This window comes from Suncus etruscus, chromosome 4 (assembly GCF_024139225.1).
Source record: "Suncus etruscus isolate mSunEtr1 chromosome 4, mSunEtr1.pri.cur, whole genome shotgun sequence".
Taxonomy (NCBI): domain Eukaryota; kingdom Metazoa; phylum Chordata; class Mammalia; order Eulipotyphla; family Soricidae; genus Suncus; species Suncus etruscus.
Window position 1 is genome coordinate 11,549,053 of NC_064851.1, and position 13,441 is coordinate 11,562,493.

At 42.3% G+C, this 13,441-nt stretch overlaps 1 non-coding gene across 1 annotated transcript; it reads left to right on the top strand.

The window, feature by feature from the left end:
• The first annotated feature begins 397 nt into the window (after positions 1 to 397).
• LOC126007734 (small nucleolar RNA SNORA22) lies at positions 398 to 527 on the top strand. Its single transcript, XR_007495224.1, has one exon. It is a non-coding gene; the product is annotated as a small nucleolar RNA SNORA22 (small nucleolar RNA).
• The last annotated feature ends 12,914 nt before the right edge of the window (positions 528 to 13,441 follow it).

A 13,441-nucleotide genomic window follows, 5' to 3' on the forward strand; every position in this document is an offset into this window, starting at 1 on the left:
TTAACTGTGCTAGCCCCTCCCCGAGCTATCAGTGAAAGACTCTGCTTCACCTTGTCAGCCCTACACTTCGTCAAATATGTGTTATTAGGTTTAGTGCATTAAGTGGTGTAAAGTAATTATTAAAACATTAAAAAGCAACAGAAAGATAAGAGCAATAAACTTTTTTTTTTCATGCCTCTCAGAAAATTTTAAAGCAAGGTCATAATTCTGTCACTTTACAGATAACAAAATATTGGTAAAAGAAAAACTTCTTTGTGTTTTAAAATCCAAACGAACACAAAAGTGTTAAATTTAAATCTTATATTTCTATTAAAAGTTTTATTTTAATTTTTAAAGTATTTACAAAATTATGTGAAAAATAATGTGGTTAGCCTTTTTAAACAATATAGTTAATTTAATGCACAGTGAACACCTAGGTGTGCTTTATAGTACCCTTAGTTTTAACTTTGTGCTACAGCAATGGTTGTTCTTTATTTCTGCATTGAAAGAACTATTATTTTAAGTGCATTCAAAATATCAGCACATTATACAAATCTGTATATTTGTGTCGCAGTAAAAAAAATAATATAAATGAAAAATATATTATATATAATTTTATAAGTAATATATAAAAGTAACTAAACTTTATAAGCAAATTAACTAGTATTAAATATAATTTTAGTCTTAAGTTCTAAGTGTGTAAATGCATCAGATGTCTTTAACTATATTTTATAATAATCTAAGCATTTAGTTAATTTAGTATATAATATTTTTTACAAATTATTCACTTAAAGTCTTCATAGTAAAAACAGTTGTTTGTTTTTTAAAAAATCAGTTTTTATACCTTTAATATCATAGTTCATGCTATTGTGTTTAATCATAAAAATTTTAACACTTTATTGCAGCTGTCTTACTGTTCTACTGCAAAACCAATTTAAAGAAAACCTATTCATTTACAGCAAATCATTTCATACTTCCAAGTAGAGACTCCTTCTACAGTGCTTATTAACCATTTTACTTAATGTTTTAAACTTCAAATTAAAATTGTTTTAAAAATGTTTTGTGTTAAATCTAAACCTTAAAATTTATTTTCAGCAAAGTTCCACTCCATCTACATTAAGTACTTCTCAAAACTAAAAAAGTTTTTCTACAAAATTTTTTTTCTTCTCACAAACATGTTAGCTAAATATTTAAAAGCGCTTGTCAATTTTTTATAAATAAGTCTTAAATCAATCCTTTTGTCTGTTTATGTGTCTGTTGTGATGAATGAAAGTGGCCACAAGTGTAAAATGTTGTGTTTAGTGTTGTTTTGTTTTGTCTGTTTATTTGTTATCTCTACATTTTATAATAATACAATTTTTAAAGCCTTATCCATTTTTTAAATTTCAATTAATTTTTTCAACCTGGTTCAGTCTGGTCAGTTCACAAACTGGCATCTTACAATTAAAAATCATGTGTTAAAAATTATGTATTAAGCTAGCTTTGTCCTTCTAAGAACATGGCGGAAAGTGTGAGGGATGGCAAACCCCAGATTTCTCAATGGCCATCGGGAATAACTTTTCCCTGGAGAATTTCTGGACTTTGCAGTCACCTGGCTTTCCTGCTATGTGTAAGTTCAAGCCTATAGAATATGTATTTATGGCTAAAAAATAGCATCCAGCTTTAACATAATAACTAGAAGTTTAAGAAAAATCCTTTATATTCAGTTTAAAAAATTTTTTTTAATTAGCAATTGTTAATTATAAATTTTCTTTTATGCCAAAGTCTAACAGAGGTCAAATAGCATTCCCGTGGTATTCAAAAATAACTAGTGTAATGTAAATTGCTAATGTTTTCTGCAAATTCTTAATTTTTATATGAAGTAACCATTTTGCCTTCTGCCAAGCTGTTTTCTTATAAACCTCCTGCTAGACGCCATTCCTGCAAACCTGTTTCTAACTGACTCCACCTTTGACAATGCTGAATTAGACACTCTGCCTAGCTGCCTTGGATGCCCACCGATGCCACCAACAACCTCCATCCTCTCTACCTCCATCCCTTGGCCGGTCTTGCAAGTCGACCTTTGTGCCCTAACCATGGGTGCAAGCCTATACTGGGGCACCTCCAATTTCCGCCTGCCTCAACCTCGTGCTGTTGACCCCGATGACTATTACTCCCCTGCTAGCGGTGGCTGCAACTCTGTTATTCGCCGTGATGTACTACGCCACCCCTTCACCACCTTCTACGTCTGCCCTGGTCACCACCGGCCCCGTTCCAGCGACTATAAGTGTAGCGCTCATAACCAACACTTTTGCGCCTCCTGGAGCTGTGAAACCACCGGAACTGCTTATTAGAAACCCTCTTCCTCCTGGGACTTCATCACCGTTTCACGCCCCCCAACTCCTCCTTTTCTGAACTGTGATGCATCCTCTGCTACCCGTGGTTGGTGTAACCCCCTCATCATCGAATTTACTGCTGCTGGACGTCAGCATCACTGGACTCAACCCGTACAATGGAGACTCAGACTTTACGTTAGGCGTACCGACCCTGGACTTCTTTTTTCCCTCCGTTTACTTAAACAGTTGCCGAATTCTCACCCCCTCGCCGTTGGTCCTAACACCTTTCTTCATCCTCATTCAGGTCCATCACACATGCCTTCTCCTCCTTATCCTCTTCCATCTGCCTCTCCTTCTCTCAGACAGCTCACTATGCCTTCAGGTCCTTCTCCGTCCTCTCAGGTTATTCTCAATCTCATAAATGCTTCTGCTCTTGCCCTTACAGATCCTGCCTATGAAAGATGTTGGCTTTGTTTTTCTCCTCAACCTCCTTTCTATGAAGGTGTTGCAGTGTTTGGCAACCTTTCCTCTACCTCCAACCCCTCTGACCTCCGTTGGAACACACAACCTCAACATGGCATTACAGTCGGTCAAGTCGTAGGCTCTGGCCTCTGCATTAAGCCTAACGACTCCCTGCTTCCTAGCCAATTACTTGACGTGTGCAACGAAACTATTGACATCTACAATTCTTCCTCCTCACAACCCTATCTGTTAGCTCCCAATGGTACTTATTTTGCCTGTGCTTCTGGTCTTACTCCTTTTATCATTCGTTCTTCTTTCCTCCTTTCACATGATTACTGTATTCTCGTTATTCTCATTCCAAAAATCACCATTCACTCAGAACATATCTTTCCCTCTCCTGCCGCCTCACCCTATTCCTATTCTTCTCAATCCCTTTCTCGACAACGCCGTGAGCCCTTCACCTCCATTACACTTGCAGTGCTCCTTGCTGTTGGCGCTACTGGCGCTGGCACTGGTATCTACTCTCTTGTATCCTCTCAATCCAATTTCCGCACTCTTACTCAAGCAGTGGAACAAGACATTAATGAAATCAAAACTAGTCTGCAATTTCTCACAGATACTATTAGTTCCCTTGCTGATGTTGTTCTCCAAAATCGTCGTGCTCTATATTTTGCCCTTATGTAAGAGGGGGGAGTCTGTGTAGCCCTTAAGGAACAATGTTGTATTTTCAAAGATAAACCTGGATTAGTTAGGAATAGCGTTCAACACATTGGTGACGGTATAAAAGATTTTGAAAAACATTTCGATGAAGAACAAGGCTGGTACCAGGGCTGGTTTTTCTCTTCTCCTTGGCTTCACACTATCTTGTCCACTATTTTGGGCCCACTCATTAGCCTCATGCTGCTCCTTTCTCTTAGCCCATGGATTTTCCGCAAAATCACTGCCTTTATTAAGAACCAGGTAGATGAACAGGCAAAAACCTCTATTCAGGTTAACTACCAGCATCTAACCCCGCGTGACTCCTGTGAAAACTTGGCTTTAGTCACCAAGCCGCCTTTCCAGCCACTAAGTTTCCAGGAGATAGAGCGCATAGCTAACAAGCGGAGCTCGCTCCGGCACTTGTGCTCTTGGCTGTGGAGACACCTACGACGGGATTAGCAAGGTCCCAGTTAGGGCACGGCCCAAAAAGGCTACAGCGCATAATTCGGATCCCTGTGCACACCCACGGCGTTTGTAGCCACCTTTTAATTGCGGCTTTGGCCGTGTCCGACCTGGTCAAACCTTGTATGCCTAAGACACGGTTCTTCCACCCGCTCACGACTTTCCTTCTTTTATTAGAAGAGAAAGGGGGAGATGTTGGGGACTGACTTGTTTGAGGCCATTTTGCTGTTCTTTCTGCCATATTCCAGCTTTTCACCTAAAAGCTATTTTGCAGTCTTGCTGTAAGTTTTTGAGCTATAGAGAAAGGAATGTGCAACTGTAGATATAATTAACTCTAGCCCGGAGGAGAGCAACACTGTCCGGTACCGTTATCAGAAACTAGGCCTCACTCCTTAAGACCACATTTCGGAGTGAACTAGGCTATTATCAATAAATGTATGCTACATTGTCTGTTCAAGATCACTGAGGCAAGCACATCTTGCACCAGCTCCTGATGGTCAAGCAATTAGGAATGCAGCTAGAAGGACACTAGAAATTTCCATGGAAACAGCACGTTCATCATAGCTTGAAGGTCATCCAGCCCCCCTAGCCCGCTGCCCACTTCCTTATTTAGAGAATGCCTAACTTTCTTTGTTCCTTGAAACCTGAAATATATTCTTGCCTTGTATGGGCCTTCGCGCCAAAAGTATGACTGACATCACCTTTGTACTGCCCCCTTCTCCTTCATTATATAAGAAGGAGCTGTAGCCCAATAAAGGGACCCTTGAACAGTGAGACGCTGCCTTGGGTCTTTATTATTAACCTCTTTCAGATTTTTTACAGGTGTGGTTGCTCTTCTACTCAGCAAAATAGGAGTGCGGTTGTCTGAGAAGCCTTTCCAGCTAATTCCTGCTGGCCGGGTCCCCCCTGGGGGGGCTTCAGGACACCGCAATTTATTAGATAATAACTAATCTGTATGTATAGTGTTTTCCCATTTTAATGTGTCTATGCAAACAAGGATCAATGCCACGAAGCGTTATTGGTGCATCTGGAGGCAATAGGAACAAGACCAGCAATTTCCATGACATAGTTCAATCATAGGCATCAAACTGAGGGACAGTTCCACCACAATCCTTACTGAACAGCTTACAAAGAAAAGACAAGATGAAAAGTGGATAGAAACATCATGGTAGAAGAATATATAGAGAGTTACAGCAGTTAAAGAAAATAACCATAAAATATTCAAAAGATATATGTGTTCAATATGTGTTCGATTTGTGTCCTTCTAAATAGTTCTGGGATTTGTAAGATCTACTGTATGTCTTTGGTCAGAGATTGAAGCTGTGTGTTACTGAAGTTAAGAAGGGTAAATCTGGGGTACTGATGGTTGGGAGGAGCATATGATCGCGGTTTCAAAATGTAGACTGGTATGAAATTGCCAGTGACAGCCTGAGTATAGCTGAGAAATTATCTGCCACCCCCCAGATCAAACGACACCCCCTGATCCAACCTCTAGAGCCGGCCTGGGAGTGGGGAAAACCCAGGGTGCCCCATGAGCTCCTCCCAGAAACCCACCTGGAGATCCGGAGGAAAGGGGGAGAGGGGGTTCGGGTGACCCAGGTCCGGGCCCCCCACCCTAGGCCAGGCCAAAAGGCCGCTGGCACATACGGAGGTCTGCCAGCTGCCCGCCCGTGCTGCTAAAAATCCAGCTCCAGGAAGGGAGAGAGACCCTCCCAAGCCCGAAGGACAGGGATTTAAGCCCAACCTAGGCCGGTCCCCAGACCCGGCCTGGGAGTGGGGAAAACCCAGGGTGCCCCATGAGCTCCTCCCAGAAACCCACCTGGAGATCCGGAGGAAAGGGGGAGAGGGGGTTCGGGTGACCCAGGTCTGGGCCCCCCACCCTAGGCCAGGCCAAAAGGCCACTGGCACATACGGAGGTCTGCCAGCTGCCCGCCCGTGCTGCTAAAAATCCAGCTCCAGGAAGGGAGAGAGACCCTCCCAAGCCCGAAGGACAGGGATTTAAGCCCAACCTAGGCCGGTCCCCAGACCCGGCCTGGGAGTGGGGAAAACCCAGGGTGCCCCATGAGCTCCTCCCAGAAACCCACCTGGAGATCCGGAGGAAAGGGGGAGAGGGGGTTCGGGTGACCCAGGTCCAGGCCCCCCACCCTAGGCCAGGCCAAAAGGCCGCTGGCACATATGGAGGTCTGCCAGCTGCCCGCCCGTGCTGCTAAAAATCCAGCTCCAGGAAGGGAGCCATCCAATTCTTAGAAATTTCTAAAGTTAGAGAATTTTTTTTTTTAATTTTTAGTAGAAATTTAAAAAAGCCTAATTTTTTTTTTTTTTCTTTCCCTAGCAAGGTCAAGTTACCACTTAGTATAGAGACAAGGATCTGCCTGGGGCAATTTCCCTTGTCAGATATCAAGCAAGTTTTAAGGCCTCTTAGTTTAAAAACAAAACAAAACAAAAAAAAAAACTCATTCTTTTTTCTTTTCAGCCAATTTTTAACCTAAAATGGAGCAGTACTCAATCATAAACATAGCAGAAGCATAATACTATTTTAACACACAATTTAAAGGAAATGACAAATACAAAACACAAACTGACAAACAAAACGAATAAAAAGCAAATTTTTCACAATCCTCATCCCTTAGGGGATAGAGAGAGAAAAAAATCCTTGATGTCAATAATTATCAAATATGAGTTACTAGGAATCCATGACATACCCCTTAGGGGGCTACCCTGAATTATCATTCTCTTACACATATGTCACTTCCAGAGGTCTTTTATGAGCTGGTTGATGGTCTAATGGGGCCAAATTTTAGATGTGACTTAAATATATGGTTTAAAGTGTCCAGTTTAATTGAGGGTAGAGGCCACTGTTCCACCCAGACTGGGTCCTCCTTCCATTTTAATTTTGGGGACCCATGGAACAGTGGCCCAAACTATTGGGGTGGTAGCATATTCTTTTGTTTGTCTGTTTGTTTTTTTGTTTAGAAACATATGCTCTAGCCTGCCCCAGTATATCCAGCCCTAACAAGTTATTTCTTAAACCTTTGGCTACTTGAGGCTCAATAAAATCAGAATCTCCATTTGAATTAACCTATTTAATAAAATCCTTAGTTTCAAAGATTTCTAGTGGAAAGTTGCCCACACCTTGCACTTTGGGTCCTGCAGATAGGTTTCATTCACTTGGGGTTTCCTCAATTTTAATAATGGTCTATCTGCCCTAGAATGAAATAGCAAAGAAAATAATTTGCCCTCTATATTGACAGATTCCCTTGTGGGGGAGGGACTGTGGCCACTGGAGAGACTATTAGAGGGCCACTCTTGACTGAAATTACAGTCATGGGGTCATTCCCACTTTTTTTTTGTCTTGTTTTTTTTTGGGGGGGGGGTCCACACCCGACAGCGCTCAAGGGTTACTCCTGGCTCTACGCTCAGACATCGCTCCTGGCAGGCTCGAGGAACCATATGGGATGCCGGGATTTGGACCACCATTCAAATCCCTTCTGCATGCAAGGCAAATGCCTTACCTTCATGCTATCTCTCCGGCCCTCATTCCCACTTTCAGAAACATTTTGAGTGCTCTGGTCCTTACTCTCCTTATTGGAGGACCTGTGCCAGAGGGGACATTCAAACTGCTTCAATGTAGAGGAAAATTACAGAATGAAAGACAAGGGGTTTTTAGGATTAGAGGCATAGCAGAGGAGAAATAGCTGAACAGAAAGCCAGAAAAGGAGAGGTAGGAAAACAAAGAAATAGGCAATGAGAAAGAGAATGAAAAGAAATGCAACGGCCATAAATTCAACTATATATATATATATATATATGAATTTATATATATATATATACACACACACACATACATATATACAGATATATGTATGAACTGAATGAGTCCCAGGGTTCTATCCCTCCCCTGAAAAAACAACAATGATTACATATAATTTACCTTGATCTGCAATGAGTTAGTGGCAGCTGGAAGCATCCCCTTGTCCCAGAAGCATTTGAGGGTCCTGAGAAAGCCACGTTGGGCACCAGATGTAGGGTTCTGGCACCAGGTCCCAGGACAAGGCCGATGCAAAGGTGAGTAAGGGTCTCTTCCAGCCTTGGCCTCCAGGCTGAACTCGAGAAAGAGAGGGAAGACTGTGAGCCACAGACCACTCACAGGGAAGCAATGTCAGAGCAATGAACTTCATTTATTGAAGGTAGGACACGGCTTTTAAGGGTAAACAGGTGGGAAACAGAATGTGGGTACTACATTTTAGACATTACAGCAACAAGATGGTATGCAAAGACAACAGTCACAAGGTACATTCCAGGGCCGGAGAGATAGCATAGAGGTAAGGCATTTGCCTTGCATGCAGAAGGACGGTGGTTCAAATCCCGGCATCCCATATGGTTCTCTGAGCCTGCCAGAGCAATTTCTGAGCATAGAGCCAGGAGTAACCCCTGAGCTCTGCAGGTGTGACCCCAAAACCAACCAACCAAACAAACAAGGTACATGGCATCATTGATTTGGATGGTATGCAAAGATAGCAGTTACAATGCCTACGGCATCAGTAAATCAGGAAGCATGTAAAGATAGCATAGCAATGCCCATGGCATCATTAAATCAGGAAACATGTAAAGACAGTGGTTGCAATGCCTAGACAAGTTGTTTGACCTGGAGATTTTTTCCTGCACTCAAAACAGCAGGGACAGAAGTCTTTAAACAGAGACTTTCTTTTATTTTCAAGGTCAGCTTGCAGAAATTTCCTTATTTCCCAGCCTCTCTCCCCACACCTATCAGATTTCCATTGATAAAACAGGTCTGACATTACTAGAAAATTTTGAGGTGTCATTCAGTTGCGCAGTCTATTATTTCCCTCTATCTGAAATAAATGTGGTGACTTGGCAGTTTGATAAGGTTAAGTCACAGAGCTGGGTGTTTCTGTAGAGGGTGGAGGGTGTAGCTCTGGGCTGCTGTAGTTCATTCAAAAGGGGAATCTGCCCTCAACCCCCTTTCTGAGGATGCCACAGAGATATCAGCCCTCACCAGTCTACCTCGGAAATATCTGCGGCCATTATTTTCTTTTGGAGCTTGGGGAGGGAGCTGGGCCGTTTCTCTGCCAGAAAGATGGTAGAGGTGGGCGGGGCTACTGGGTTTTCCAGTGACAGGAAGGATGTGCCCCCCCCCCAAACAAAAATAAATAAAGTAATCAGGAGAGATGAGAAAATTAGCTTGAATCTTTTTTTGGCATCATATCAAAGAAGCAAGATTTTAAGTTTTAGATATTGAAAGTATTATGGAAATATTTTATTGTATTTACTTATAAGCCAGCTGTGATTGGCTTATCCCTGGCTCTATGCTCAAGGCCAGTTCTAGCAGTGTACCAAAGGTGGTGCCAGAGATCGAACCAGAGTAGGCCACATACAAGGCAAGAGATTTATCCCCTGTACTCTCTCTCTCTCTTTCTCTGGCTTCTTGATTATTTTATGTTCTAATCAGTTTTAGAAATAGGGCTGGAGAGATAACTCAGCATATTGAGTACATGTATTGCATGCAGAGGGCCCAAATTCTGTCTCCAGCACAGCATGACCCCCTGAGCACAACCCTCAAGTATGGAACCAGGACTAGCCCATTAGTGCTGTCCAAAGTTTTCCCCAAAATACAAGTATCAGAGTTAAGGAGAATATATTACGGAACACATTCGTTTACGAATGCCAAGTCTTCCACCAAAGCAATATAGTATAGCAGGTTGCACATGACCAACCTGGGTTTGATCCCCAATATCCCATATGGTCTCCTGTGCCCCCACCAAAGTGATTCCTGAGCTCAGAGCAAGGGATCATCCCTGAGCATTGCCAGATGTGACCCCAAAACTAAAAATTTTTTTATTAAAATTAAAAATAAAAATGGTGGGCCCGGAGAGATAGCACAGCGGCGTTTACCTTGCAAGCAGCTGATCCAGGACCAAAGGTGGTTGGTTTGAATCCCGGTGTCCCATATGGTCCCCGGTGCCTGCCAGGAGCAATTTCTGAGCAGATAGCCAGGAGTCACCCCTGAGCCCAAAAACCAAAAAAAAAAAAAAAAAAAAAAAAAAGGTGAGTCTGAGTCTCAAATCTAGAGAAATAGTACAGGGTTTTAGGCACTTGCCTTGCATGTGGCTGGCCAAGGTTCAATCCCTGGCACTGAATACAGTCCCCAAACACCAACAGGAATGATCCCTGAGCACAGTCAAAAGTAAGCCCTGAGCACTCTCAGATGGGTTCTTAAAACCAAAAGAAAATATAAATAAAGAGAAATGTTGAGTTAAAACTGTTCTATGTACAATGAGGGTCTTAGAAACACTCACTCTTTATTTCACTTAATGTATTCCAAGTAGCCTCAAGTGACTAGTAACAGAGTTAATGTGACAGGATAGTGAGTTGCACATTCCAAGAAAAACAGCAACCATGACCTGTAATTGGATTTTCTGGATTTAATATTTAACCAGACAAAATGTCCCTCAACAGTAGAACAACTGAGGTGAAGTGCAGCTAAACAGACTCTTGTATAATTTATTTGGGTCAAGCTCAACTACAAGGCTGAGTTTGTGAGATGCAGATCCACTCAATAATTGCTGTGATAAAAACAACATTCTATTTAAGAAAAAGAAAGAACATTCTATTCAGTTGATTTCTGGCATCGAACCTCATCTTGCTTATTTGGCCTCTAACCTCAAATATGCCTGATTTCTTTTTTCATATCAATCATGCATTTTTTTTTTGATAATTGTTTCTTGTGATGAGGGGATCTGGCTCAGTGATCCAGCATTTGTTGTCATGTGTGAGGTCCTGGATTTGATCCCTGCCACCACAACAAAATAAAAACATTATTTGTTAAGAAGGAGCCAGAGAGATAGCACAGCGATAGGGCGTTTGCCTTGCATGCAGCTGACCAGGGAGGGACCCAGTTCAATTCACGGCATACCATGTGCTTTCCCAGCCTGCTAGGGGTGATTTCTGAGTGCAGAACCAGGAGTAACCCCTGAGCACCGAGCATCGCTGGGTGTGACCCAAAAACCAACCAACCAATCAATCGATCAATAAACTTAAAAAATAAGAAGCTCCATTTTACTAATTAAGAATTAAAACACACTAAACTCACCATCTAAAGACAGCCTGTTTTCTAGAGGAAGGAAAGGATAGAAATCCAGGGAAGTAAAGAAGTTAAGCTGTTTAAAAGAAATGTTTTCCATTCTTAGAAACAAGGCCTGGGAGGAAGATAGAAGATAGAGTGAGGTATGGTTCCAACTCTAAGTAGGACTGAGAAAAAAGTTCTTGATAGGTGTTTTAAAATCACACTTGGGGAGGCTAGAAAATATAGTCATTCATTTCCCTGTTTTGGTTCTGCTCCTCCTTTTTTTCTTCTGGTTGATTTTCCTTTTTCCTTCCACTTATTTCTCTTTTTCTTTAATAGAGCAATTCTGTGGATCAGAGTGAGAGCATAGTGGGTAGAGAACATGTTTATACATGGCAGTCCAGTTTCAAACCCTGATATCTCTATGTTCCCTCCATTACCACCAGGAGTGATTCCTGAGTGAGATCCAGGAATGATCTCTGAGCATCAAAAGTGTGGCCTACCAAGTTAAATAAAATATCTTAAAAATTACTTTACTTAAAGAGCATGTATCACATTCTTAATCACAATGCATTTGTTTCCAGGTAAGAGAAAGAGAAGTGATTAAAAAAGGATTAAAAAGAAAAGAAGAAAAAAGAAAAGAAGAAAAAAAGGAGTACAGCAGCAAGCATATTTATGAAAATGATTGTATCTCCAACAGGTCATTAAGTTTTTGTAAGGTTTAGTAAGCTCTTGTTGCTAGTTGGGCCTTTGGTTAGTTCACTTGTTTCTGATATTAGGTGGCATCAGAGAAACGTTGGCATCTAAATTTTTGTGTTTCTACAGGGAGGACAGTAGTAAACAAAAATAGAGTGGTCTGGCCAGAGTGATAGCACAGGGGTTAGGGCATTTGCCCTGAATGTGGCTGACTGGGTTTTGATCCTTGGCACCCCATATGGTCCCTAGAGCACCTCCTGGGATGACCCTGGAGAACAGATCAAAGAGTAAACCCTGAGCACTACTGGGTGTGGCCTCCAAACCAAAAAGAAAAAAATTGGAGCTGTCGTGTGGCTGTAAATGCATCTGTATGATCCAGAAATTCTAAGCACTATTGCTGATAGTGCAGCTTTTGTGGGACATGTTTTCTGCTTCCCGAATTTTTGGAAGTACAAGAATGCAGGGGTGGGGTGCCCACGCTCACTCCAAAAAAGTCCTGGTGATATCAGCCCAAATACCTGCATACCTGAAGTTTTGTTCAAATTGGTTTCTCTGCAGAGCCATGGAAGAGTGGTGAAGTTGGGCCGTTGTCAAAGCAGCAACTGTGGGTGATGGGTGCAGAAGGCTTTTTTAAAAAAGTGACACTACGGAGGATATAGAATAGATAGTAGAGCAGGTAAGGTCCAAGTATGTACTTTCATCACCACCACGATATGAAGCTCACCACAAAGAATGGTGAGTACTACACTGAGCCTATCATAACAATGTCAATGAGTGAGGGAAGTAGAAAGCCTGTCTCAAATATAGGAGGATTGAGATAGTAAAGCTGAGTATATCCTTTTATCACCACCATTTCACAGATGGAAGACACAGCGATGAAGTTATCTGCCGAGGTTTCACAAACATGATCTAGCAGAGCTAACATATTCTGGGAACTGGATCTCCGCTCCTTGAAGCCAATATACTGCACTGTCTCTCTCAGGGCTTTCATTGTTTTGGAGGGTGGGTGAGTGGGATGGAGGTATGGAGGTGAGTGAGGGAAACACACTCACTGGTGCTCAAGGATTACTCCTGGCTATGTGCCCAGACATCACTGTTGGTGGTGCTGGTAGAACCTACTGGGTGCCAGAGACCAAACCTCTTATTAAGAAAGCTCCTTACTTGTGGTTCTATCTCTCCATCCCTGACGCTATTCTTTTTATGTTTGTTTGTTTTAGTTTGGTTTAGTTTTGGGGTCACACCCGGAAGTGCTCAGGGGTTACTCCTGGCTCTATGCTCAGAAATTGCTCTCGGCAGGCTCGGGGAACCATATGGGATGCTGGGATTCGAACCACCGTCCTTCTGCATGTAAGGCAAATGTCTTACCTCCATGCTATCTCTCTGGCCCCTGAGGCTATTCTTTTAGAATGTTCTTCCCACACCTTTTCCTGTCCTTTCCTGGACAGCAATAAAAATACAGCCACATGGTGGCAGCAAAAGGCAGTAAAGGAATGTGGCTTCGGAAAGTTGAGCAAAAGAAATTGAGTCCAAGCACCACTGGTCAGGGAACATCTTTATCTCAGAGGCTCAAGGCTTCTTCCTTGTCAGCCCCCACGAATGATCTAAAGCAGATCACCCACTGATCCACCCACTACAGTTATCTGTCTACACCCCACGTGACTCCATTTCAGTTCACTACTCTGCTCCCTTCGTCATGCCCAAGAGTGAGAATCTTTGACAAAGAATGAGTGGGTGGATATGGAAA